General features: G+C 41.1%; 1 protein-coding gene across 1 annotated transcript in view; it reads right to left on the bottom strand.

The window, feature by feature from the left end:
* Window positions 1-12,605, bottom strand: part of DLGAP1 (discs large homolog associated protein 1) — a 176,726-nt gene that overhangs the window by 147,570 nt on the left and 16,551 nt on the right. The gene's annotated exons all lie outside the window — the stretch shown is intronic.

Genomic DNA, 12,605 nt, shown 5'->3' with positions numbered 1-12,605 from the left:
TCACCTTTTGCATGACTCATAATTAGTTTTATTTTGATATAATATACTGTTAAAATCTTCTCCTTTTAAAATTTTAATGATTTTAAGGTTATATGTCTAGATAAGTCAAAATATTTTTGGAGCTGAAAGCTAATTTGCTGGTATTTAATGAATATGTAATTTTGATAAATGGTCCTTGACTGCAAATAAACATCATTCATATACCCACCAACTCTCATAACGCAAACATACAGATAAAGCCAGGTCCTTTTAATCTCAACCTATGGGCAAAGTACCTAAAGACATGTGTTCTCTTCAACCACTTCTTCCTTTAGGCAGGGTTTAAGTTGCCACTAGCCACCAAAAATGATTAATGCTCCTACTATTTACCATCAAGTGCAACTCAAAAGATAATCTAGAAAAAGGAAACTGTTTTCATAACCAAACAGCATATTTACAACTGTATGCTTACTGGAAGTTAAGAAGTCACTACAAAAGACCAAATGAAAACTGATTCAAAAACAGGCTTCCACAATGAACCTCTTCTTTAAAAAGGAAAAAGAAAGGAAGAAGAGGAGGAGGAGGAGATTGGATTTATACCCCGCCCTTTACTCAGAGTGATTTACAATCTCCTTTCCTTCCTCTTCCCACAACAGACACCCTGTGAGGTAGGTGTGGCTGAGAGGGCTCTTTAAGAACTGCTCTTGAGAGAACAGCTCTAAAAAAACTGTGGCTTGCCCAAGGTCACCCAGCAGCTGCATGTGGAGGAGCGGGAAATCAAAGCTGGTTCTCCCAGACTAGCCACTACACCAAACTGGTAGAATGTGGAACAAAAACAGAGTGTTTGTTAATGTGGAAGACTTTTAAAAAGTGGAAGGAATTGAACAGAAGGAACCACAAGTTCTGGCAAAAGAAATGTAAGTCAATAATTAGGCATGCAAAAAGAGAATCTGAGGAGCAGGTTGCTAAAAGCATCAAGACAAACAATAAACATTTCTTTAAATATATCTGGAGCAGGAAACCAGCCAGAGAAGCAGTTGGGCCTTTGGGTGACCAAGAAATAAAGGGACTGCTGAAGGAAGATGGGGAGATGGCAGAGAAGCTTAATGATTTTTTTGTTTCTATGTTCACTGTGGAAAGTGTGAGGCATGTACCCATGCCACAGACCCTATTATCAGGAAGGAAGTCTGAAGAACTGAGCCAAATTGAGGTGATGAGAGATGAAGTTCTAGACCTGTTCAGGAAATTAAAAACCGATAAGTCTCCAGGTCCTGATGGCATATAGCCAAGAGTTCTTAGGGGACTCAAATGTGAGTTAGTTAGAATTGTAGAACCATAGATTTGGAAGGGACCTCCAGGGTCATCTAGTTCAACCCCTGCACAATGCAGGAAATTCACAAATACGTTTCCCCCACATCCCCAGTGACCCTCGTTCCATGCCCAGAAGATGACAAAAAAACCTCCAGGATCCCTGGCCAAACTAGGGTCTACTAACTGGGATCTACTAACCCATATATACTAACCCAAACTGGGATCTACTAACCCATATATGAAACCTATCACTAAATACAGCTCCAGTTCCAGAAGATCAGAGAATAGCAAATGATACACCAATTTTTAAAAAGGTGTCCAAAGGTGAACTATGAAATTACAGGCTACTCAGCCTAATGTCTGTCCCTGGCAAATTCATAGAAATTATAATAAAAGATAGAATTATTAGACACATAGAGGAACAAAAGCCTGCTGAGGGAAAATCAATCCTGCCTCCCCAACCTTTTGGAATTCCTTGAGAAAGTGAACAAGCATGTAGATAAAAGTGACCCAGTAGACATTATATACTTGGACTTTCAAAAGGCTTCTGACAAGGTACCTCACCAAAGACCCCTGAGTAAACTTAGCAGTCATGGAATAAGATGGTGGGTTCTCTTAAGGATTAAAAATTGGTTAAATAGCGGGAAGCAAAGAGTAAGAACAATGGAGAAAAGTAAGCAATAGGATCCTACAAGGATCAGTGTTGGGGATGATACTATTTAATTTGTTCATAAATGCTCTAGAATTAGGGGTGAAAGTAGTGTAGTGGCCAGGTTTGCAGATGCCACAAAATTATTCGGGATTGTGAAAACCCAGGATGACTGAAAAGTTCCAGGAAGATCTCCACAAATCAGGTGAGTGGACAACAATGCGGCAAATGACGTTCAGTGGTGGTAAATGTGAGGTGATGCAGCAGTAAAAAAGGCAAACTCTATGTTAGGGATTATTAGGAAAGGGATTGAAAATAAAATGGCCAATTTGAAAACATCCCTGTATAGTCTATGGTGCAGCCTTATTTGGAATACTGTGCACAGTTCTGGTCACCATATCTCAAAAAGGACGTTGCAGAGCTGGAAGAAGTACAGAGGAGGGATACCAAGTTGATGAGGGTGTGAGAGCACCTTCTGTATGAGGAAAGGCTGAAAAGTTGGGGACTTTTAGGTTTAGGAAAGAGACAACTAAGAGGAGACACGATAGAGGATTATAAAATTATACATGGAATGGAGAGAGTTGAAGAGATACCTTTTTCTCCTTCTCCCAAAATACCAGAACTTGTGAGCATCCAGTGAAGCTGATGGGTGGTAGATTTAGGATGGACAAAAGGAAATACTTCTTTACACAGCGAGTAATTAAAATGTGGAATTTGCTGCCAGAGGATGTAGTGATGGCCATAGGCATAGAAAGCTTTAAAAGGGGATTACACAGATTCATGGAGGATATGTCTATCAGTGGCTACTAGTCATGCTGACCCCACATTCAGACGCAGTCAACCTCTGAATCCCAGTGCCAGGAGTCAATACTGGGGGAAGCCCTCAGCCTCTGCTGACCTGTGGTTGGCCCTCCAGAGGAACTGGTTGGCCACTGTGTGAGACAGGATGCTGAACTAGATGGAACAATGGTCTGATCCAGCAGGGCTCTTCTTATGTTCTTACATGTTCAGTTAGGTTTTGCCAAGAGAAAAGGCTGATAACAGGATCAGTGTGGCTGCAGTGGAACAAGAACCTGCCCTATTAGCTTCCAAGAAGCCATTCAAGGCAGGTCCCTTTGAATTTCAGATGACGAAATCATAAGAAGCATCTACAGCTCTGGCCTACATACTGCTTCTACACTTCATTCAAGACAATCTTCCATTATAGATGTTCCATGAGAAAAAAATACATTACTGAGCTAATGGCCCTTTTCAAACTGCCTTTGTATTCTGTTTTAGTAACTGGTTGCTAATGGGTTTTTCCTGTCATTTCAGACAGACCTTGTGTCGGGTTAGCAAAGCGTGGTTGAGCCACTTTTGAGGGAAACTGCTTTCTTCTGTTTTCTACCCCTTTGATGCGCTTCTTGACTTGACTTCCTTCTTGACCTTGACTTCCAGAAAGCTTTTGATAAAGTTCCTCATCAAAGGCTCCTAAGTAAGCTCAAAAATCATGGGATAGAAGGAAAAGTCCTTTTATGGATTAAAAACTGGCTAATTAATAGAAAACAGAGAGTGAGTATAAATGGGCAATTTTCTCAGTGGAGGGTGGTAAGCAGTGGGGTACCGCAGGGATCAGTACTTGGTCCACTGCTTTTTAACTTGTTCATTAATGATTTCGAGATGGGAGTAAGCAGTGAAGTGGCTAAATTTGCGGATGATACGAAGTTGTTCAGGGTGGTGAAAACCAGTGAGGATTGTGAGCCACTTCAAAGGGATCTGTCAAGGATGGGCGAGTGGGCGTCAACATGGCAAATGGGGTTCAATGTGGCCAAGTGCAAGGTGATGCACATTGGAGCCAAAAATCCTAAATATAAATACACGTTGATGGGGTCTGAACTGGCAGAGACTGATCAAGAGAGAGATCTTGGAGTTGTAGTAGATAACTCACTGAAAATGTTGAGACAGTGTGTGACTGCAATAAAGAAGGCCAATGCTATGCTGGGGATTATTAGGAAGGGTATTGAAAACAGATCAGCCAATATCATAATGCCCCTATATAAATCAATGGTGCGACCTCATTTGGAATACTGTGTGCAGTTCTGGTCACCACACCTTAAAAAGGATATTATAGCTTTGGAAAAAGTGCAGAAAAGGGCAACTCGAATGATAAAAGGGTTGGAACACTTTCCCTATGAGGAAAGGTTAAAGCGCTTAGGGCTCTTTAGCTTGGAGAAACGACGACTGAGGGGTGACATGATTGAGGTTTATAAGATTATGCATGGGAAAGAGCAGGTAAAGAAAGGACGTCCTTCTTCACCCAAAGAGTGATTAACACTTGGAATTCACTGCCACAGGAAGTGGTGGTGGCTACAAGCATGGACGGCTTCAAAAGGGAATTAGATAAGCATATGGAGCAGAGGTCCATCAGTGGCTATTAGCCACAAGGTATAGATAGGGACTCTGGGGCAAGTGATGCTCTGTCATCTTGGTGCTTGGGGGGGTCAACAGTGGGATGGCTTCTAATGTCCTGGCCCCACTGGTGGACCTCCTGATGGCACTGGTATTTCTGGCCACTGTGTGATACAGAGTGTTGGACTGGATGGGCCTTTGGCCTGATCCAACATTGGCGTCTCTTATGTTCTTATGTTCTTCTGAATCACTGTGGTACACTGTTTAAAATGCCCATAGCACTTCATACAATGCTGCTTCCCCCCTTTCGCTGCACGATCTTCTTTGGACTCTTTTAAACATTCTAAGTTGAACGCGATAGCACTAAACCAATATAGCAGTTATATTAGTGCTATAGCAGCACCACTGAGATGCAAAAAAAAGAGTCCTAGAAAGATCGCAAGGTGAAAAGGGGTGTGGGGGGGAGGTAGGGTTGCCAAGTCCAACTCAGGAAGTATCTGAGAACTTTGGGGTGGAGCCAGGAGACTTTGGGGGTGGAGCCAGGAGAAAGAATGTGACATCACTTTTGTGATGTCACATCCTGTGATGCCACTTCCACATCAAAGGTCAAGTGATGTCACTTCCCTAGCTCCACCCCTTCTGATGTCACTTTCAGCAGGGGGGCTGCCCTCTGGATGGCCATATGGGCCATCTAGTCCAAACCCCTGCTCAATGCAGGACCAGCCAAGAGCATCCCTGACAAGTGTTTGTCCAGCCCACTCATGGGCCTGTCATTTCAGTTCCAGAACACTCCTGCTACACCCTGGGGCTGTCATTCCTGTCCATGGTCTCTCATTCCAGTCTCTGAACACTCCTGCTACACTCTGGAGCTGTCATTCCACTCTAGGGCCTGTCATTCCAGTCCAGAACACTCTTGCTACACTCTGGAGCTGTCATTCCACTCTAGGGCCTGTCATTCCAGTCCAGAACACTCTTGCTACACTCTGGAGCTGTCATTCCACTCTAGGGCCTGTCATTCCAGTTCCAGAACACTCTTGCTACCCCCAGGGGCTGTCATTCCACTCCATGGTCTCTCATTCCAGTCCCTAAAGTCTCCTGCTACACTCTGGGGCTGTCATTCCACTCTGTGGTCTCTCATTCCAGTCCCTGAACACTCCTGCTCCACCCTGGGGCTCTCACTCCACTCTGTGGGCTCTCATTCCAGTCCCTGAACACTCCTACTCCACCCTGGGACTGTCATTCCACTCTTGGGCCTTTCATTCCAGTCCCTGAACAGTCCTGCTACACCCTGGGGCTGTCATTCCATGCTGGGACCTGTCATTCCAGTCCCTGGACACTCCTGCTCCACCCTGGGGCTGTCATTCCACTCCGTGGTCTCTCATTCCAGTCCCAGATCACTTCTAGTACTCCTAGGGGCTGTTATTCCACTCCATGGTCTCTCATTCCATTCCCAGAGTAGTTTATTTGGGCCCAGAGACGCTAATGGAAAATCCATTCCGCATTTTTATTGCAACTCTTCTTGTACTGTAATGTATTTCAATGGAGCCCGTGCAAGTCAATTGACATTCCTGGCTCCCATTGTTTCCAATGGGCCTTCAAGGGTTTCCCATTCTTTCCAATGGGCAATCCTGTCCTTCCTTTTAGTACATCCCCAGAAAATAACCTTAGACATCTGACCCTTCTGTTTTGTGATAAGGACAATTTGAGGGCAAGGGCTGGGGGGGGGAGAGGCATGTTGCAGTCTGAGACTAGAGCAGGAAAGTCCCAAGAGCAGCCACTCCTCCCTAAAACAGAGGAGTGGAAAAGATCCAGAAAAAGCTTGCAGGGGAAGGGGGAGTCCGGCGGAGAAAGACAGGATTCGCTGCACCAAGGCTTGAGAAGGGAGGCTGGACAAAGGGTGTGCGTCCCAGTTGCCAGGCAGGTAAAGGTGCGCCTTTGTGTGCCGGGTGGAGTGCTGGAGTGGACAGGAGAAGCTCTGGCTGGCCCCCTCCTTCCCTCCCCCTCTCTTGAGCACTTTTGCAGAGCAGCTGTCGGGTGGGAGCCCAGAGCTTGTGGGCTGCCCTGGCAGTTCCCTTCCTTCGGGTGGGCGCTCTCTCCCTCTCCCTTCCCTTGCTGCTCTTGGGAGGCTGGGCTGGCGGGCCTAGTGACACAGCTGAAGCTGCCTTAGAGCACTCCAGCATTGCACCCACGCATTTCTTCTGGCACGCCAGCATGGGAGGGGGAAGGGCGGCACTCAGTGAGGAGGAGGGGATGGTTGCCTGCTGCTTGGGACTCACCTCGATCTGCCAGTGTCAGCTTGGGAGGAATGCAGGTGGCACACAAGCAGATCGCCCGCCAAAGGAGGGATGCCAGGAGTGGGCGGCGCTAAGGATGTGAGGCGAGTAGCGGACTACACCTTTGCGATAGGCTCCAGGCCAGAGGGCTTTTGAGGGGTAGCCTCTTCGATGGCGTAATGCCGGAGAATCGAGGCTCCCCTCTGCCCTGATGGTCCAGTCACTGTGTGGCCTTCGGGCACTAACTGATTCGACCGGGACAAGCGCCAGAGATCGAGTGGAATGGCGTTTAGAATGAGCGACGTCAGAGAAACTGACCGACAATGAACGTGAGTTCAGAATAAAAAGTGAGCCCCCCCCCCCGTTGATAAAAGAGATCGCTAAGAGGGACGCCTCTTATGCGAATGAACTGATAAGCGATACGAAGGAGGAGAGGGGAGGAAACACAACGAGTGTGTCTTGAGAGACTTACTTGATTATCGTCATCGTGGGGTGAATTTTTCAAGCCGGGAAGAAGCGTTAGAAACGGTAAACAAATCGGAGAAAATGGCAGCCCAGCAGAGAAAGTTGAAAATGAAACCACCGGGCAGTCAGAATCTGCTAGGGGATATGCTTAAGCCGGTGATGGAGCAACTCGATGGTATTAACCAGCAATTGACCGTGATGAATAAGAACTTTGCAGCTCAACAGCTCCAGCTGAATGAAACGAAGAAGAAAGTGGAGCAGGCAACTGAGCAAATTAAAGAGATAGACACCACAAGTAAGAAATTGAAGAAAAGAATTGGAGAAATAGAAATGAAGCAGAACTTCCAAGAAAATAGTTTGCTGCAATTACAGATGGAAAAAGCTAACATGATTCTCAGGTTCCAGGGAGTTCCCGAAGCAGAGAAGGAGGACCTGAGGAAGCTGCTTAGTGAGATCATGGCTCCAGTAATAGGCTTAACAGCGGATTAGTTAGTAAAAGAAATTGAGTTAGTCTATAGGGCATACTCCAATTATATTTTAAAAAATAGCCTGCCTGGAGAAATAGTGGTCAGATTCTCAAGAAGACAGACCAGAGATGTTATCTTAAAAGTGACATCAGCAACGCTACTGAAAATGGGAAATGTAATCATCAAGACCTTAAAAGACATTCCATTTGAAATTCGACAAAAGAGAAAAAACTATAAGGATTTAATTTCTTTCCTTCAAACCAATGGAATATCATACAGGTGGGCGATCCCAGAGGGCGTCATCTTTAAACAAGAATTCAAAGACATTAGGCATAGACAAGAGATCCAGAAGAAGAACCTGACATCAGAAGGATGGGGGAGTAAATGTGGGTCAAGAATGTTGTGTGTGTATAGAATATTTCTCCCTGTATAGGATATCTTTATAATGGTTGTGAAAAAGGAAATGATTAAGGACAAGGAATATATAATACATGTTGTTCCAAATAGTAATTTGAAGATGTATTAGAGATAATGACTGAAAGTTATTAAAATTTTATTTATTTATTTACCATTAATATTATTAATTTATTTTCATTATTATTATCATTATTATTCTGTGCATACATGGTACTTTGGTATAATAGTATTTAACAGGAATTTAATGGATTAATAGGGATATGAGTTGGGAAGGGAATGTTTGCAGAAATCCCTACTATTATTAGTATAATTTTTACGTTGAATATAGCTGGGAGTATAATTTAGTGGGAGGCAGTATCCCAATTGATGGTACTTTCTTTCATTATTTGTGGTTTGATTTGGGGTTCTATTATTGATTTATTCTCTTTAGATACATTTAAACCTTGCTAGGAATGAATTGTGATGGTATTAAGGTATAATGGATTATTTAGGGAATGGAATTAATTTATTTGGATTTAAGAGGGAACATCTGATTTATGTTTTGTTGGTACTAAGGCATAAATGGGTCATTTAGGGATGAAAACTGAATTAATTTTTGGGTATTTTGATTTTTAAATTTTATCTAAAGTCTAAATGAAATTTGAATGCATAAGGATGCAAAGGAAACAATATGAGTCTGAAATGTAGAAAAGCTATGGATATATTTGGGAAGTATTAATATGTGATATATAAAATATGTGAATAGTAATACTATGGTGATAAAAAGAGAGGTGCGTTATGTAATCTCTCGGCATGAGGTTTGATGTGCTAAACTCTAAATGAAATTTGAATAACTTGGATAACTATAATTGCTCCATAGTACTGAAAATAGTCTTAATATGTAAAGAAAATAATTATTATGAATTTGAAAAATTGAAAATTTATAGATAAAATTGGGGAGCATTAGTGTTGCGATATATGGAATACATGAATAGTAATATTATGAGGATAAAAATAGGTGTGTGAAGTGTTATGAGTAAGGAATAAGGTAATGTCCAGGAATGAGTCCAATGTGCTTAAAAATTGATGTAATGGGTGTATGTTTGTTGGTGTTGAGGTCTGTGTCTGTGTGTCATGATATGGGGAAACTAATAAATATATATATATATTTAAAAAGATAAAAGAGAGAAGATAGACTCCATTTTTAAAGCGGTGTCAGCTGGGAACGGAGGAAGAGTCCAAGGAGGAAGAAACAAAATCTAGTGACTCTGCCACCTCTGGAACGGAAGAGGACTCTGCTGCAGAAACGGGTGCAGGTGCTGCCAGAGTTGTATACGATTTTAGAGACAGAAAGCCGAAGTAAAGGCAGAAGGACTCGTAAAATAGCCTTTGAAGTGAAGAATAAGAAGATGATCAGAAAGTTCTCTCATAACAACTAACACATTAACACACAAATATTGAAGCTGAGACAAACAAGAACGCTACAAGTATATTGTGATATTAACACTTATAGTATTAACACTTATACTAACAGGGATAAGATCTCCTCCTCTTGGGGTTTTAGTTTAGTGTGGTTATCTCTCCTTTATCCCTAGATGTAGTCCCCTCCCTAATATTTTCTTTGTAGTTTTGTAGTTTATTGCAAAATAAAATATCCCTCCAGGGGTTAAAAAGAAAGAAAGAAAATAAATGAACCCAAATGAACATAAAACTTGATCAATTAATGTTATAATACTGATGTATTCAAAAATTGCATACATTTCCATATGCAAAATGCAATAATTTTGAAGGGCATATTATATTTTGAGATTATACAAGCAGGCATCATTGGACTTTTCTGCATTTGCATTTTCCTCGCTTATAAGTTCCTGTTTCTTCGAGGTTTCTTTCTGTTCTACACATCTTTTGCTCCCTCTGCTGGTCAATTTGATATTACATAGATCTATGTCTGGCATATCTCCCTGCAGATTTAAACTGCGGGTTTTTATTCCGGACACAAACCAATGTAATATCAAATCGACCAGCAGAAGGAGCAAAATATGTGTGGAACAGACCCCTCCCCCCAAAGCAACAGGAACTTACAAGTGAGGAAAATGTAAATACAGAAAAGCCTATTGCAGAAGAGGCATTCTGTCCGACAACGAATGAAGGTTGCCTTTTGTGCTTTTGTAAACAACATTTCAGAAAATTAACTCTGACATGAGATTTTCTCCACCTGATCAAAAGGTGATTAATCAAGTAAACACTGCAGCCTATTAAAACATACTAAACAAAGCAATTTCTATATAATCCCTTCCTTCCCAACATGGAATTGGTCATCAACAACAAAATATGCTACTTCAACCACAAAGCATCAATCTTTTGGCCTTCCTTTTAAAATCATACAGACTTTGTTTCTCAATAAAGAGCTTTACCCAAGGAAATACCCACCACCAGAAACCCTTACTGGTAGTATAGAAAGATGGTTTGGGCTCATCAGTTTTTAAAATGAACTGCAAATCCATCCAAGACTCAATGAGCTTCCACTTTATTTATTTATTTATTCTTCACATTTCTACCCTGCCCTCCCAGCCGAAGCCGGGGTAGAAATTTCCTACAATACGTAGCTTTCAAGATCATTAATGTAATCTGGGGCCTGTATTTACAGTCTCAAACTGTCTAGTAATCTGGTTTCCTCCGAAGCACCTGCTTTTATAATGAGATGTTGTACTCTGCTCAAATGGATACCATCTCTCAACTCTTAACATGTATTCTTCTTTGGGAATCTTTGGTTTGATGGTTCAGTTTAGATGGTAACCTAATCAAATTTACAGTTGCTCATTCATTTAATAGAATATGCTATTTCATCCACAGATGCAGGGTCCCTCTTTCTGTAGGTTTTCACTAGCTCATGCAGTAGGTTTGCCAGTCAGCTCTACAGGAATACTTCTCAAATTACTGAGAAGGGCTATGCAGTTACCAGTTATTATCAGAGGTATCACAGCAGCCAGCTGATCCCATACTCCCCCCTCCCCCGAATTCAACATATTTGATTACTGCATAACAGAATATATATCCAGCTTTCTTGAATCCAACTATACTTTCTGTTTTCATCCTGGATCAAGCTTCAGGTCCTGGCCATTGACTTGTCTTTGTGTCTGATCCTTTGCTTTCTGAACCTGGACCTTTTAAGATATTGACAGCTGCCTTAAAGGGCAAATAGGTAAACCAAGCCATTTAACTGAAATTCATATTTTTGAGATTAATAATAAAATTCCTCACTCCTCATTAATGTATTCTGCCAAGGGTTAATAATAGTATATTAAAGTATGAATGAAATAAATCACCCTGCATTACAAGAGGGCACTGTATTTGAGCTGGGAGAAATAAAGATTATAAAGCATGTGAGAAAAAGTACTCTCTTTTTCAGAAATGAATACTGTCTCTTTAATTAAAACATTGTTTAAATCACAGGCTTGTTAAATACAACAGTACTGAGACTAACCTGCCTTTCTAAGTGATCATTAATATAAACTGATGTGCAGCCGTCCTGTAGAGATTTTTAATTCAATACAGAATTGATATGCTAATATACAGTTGAATATAACCAGCAGGTCTCACTCAATATATAGTTCACCTTTTCCCAAAAGAAACTTGGCAAGCCACTGAAAAATCCTTTCATACATATATGCACTGAAGATCTATAATACAGCTTACATGCATAAAAAATATTAAAGGAAATTTTGTATACTGTGATCAAATGTTATTTATTATGTTTTCTGCTCATACAACAGACACATGACTGAAATACATATGGTCAGTAATCAATCCCTTAATAACATTTAGCTGTGCAAGGAATATGGTCTGCCCTTCCTCTAATTCACTTTGGTTTACTGTTAAAATATCTACTAAGTAGTTACACAGCTAAAAATTACTGTAGCCTTTTATTATCATTGAGTTTTTAGAACAGAACGGTGTAGATCTTCAAATAAAGAAAAAATAATAAAGCAAATAACAGAACATAATGAAGTGATAGTTCTTTACATTAGAGCACACATTCAGCTTGCTGGATGAAATGTAAAATAAACTGATCTTAATTTGTTTTATTGCTGTAATTTCTTTTATTTAAAAAAATCCCTTTTCTTATAATTGGTGTGAGCTTACCTTGTAAGGCGAAAAAGCAAACAGATTGTCTTTATGGCATAATAAGTTCATTATTCATCTCAGTTTTTGTTATGGTTTATTGCAGCTGAGAACATTAAAGCTCCTTTTGGGCTTTGCAAAGGCAAATGTGGGTGACTCCTGAAAGTAAACACTAGGGCTGCAGGGGGGAGTGGTTGGCCATCACTCACAACCGGAGACTTCTTAGGGGAGCTTTTAATTAGTATGCAAATACTTAATGAAATGAAATTACACAACTGAAGAACAAGGCTTCATGCAGATCCTCAAACCAATGCAGTTTAGGGTTTTAAAGCAATCCTTCAGGTACCACTACTAACACCATTCATTTCCTCACGTCTTCTGGCTAGATTCTTTTATCATTTTTATATAATTATCCACCCAAATAACAGTACCATTTATGCCCACTGCTCATATTCACATTTTAAATATGTATAGAAATATGTCAAAATATATTTCAGGCACACATATTTGAGTCCAGTGGTAATTTAAAGACCAACAAAGTTTAATTTGTGATAC

This window comes from Gekko japonicus, unplaced genomic scaffold (assembly GCF_001447785.1).
Source record: "Gekko japonicus isolate JY-2015 unplaced genomic scaffold, Gekko_japonicus_V1.1 scaffold209, whole genome shotgun sequence".
Lineage (NCBI taxonomy): Eukaryota > Metazoa > Chordata > Lepidosauria > Squamata > Gekkonidae > Gekko > Gekko japonicus.
Note: the sequence above shows the minus strand (reverse complement) of the source record. Positions and strands in the feature narration are given on the sequence as shown.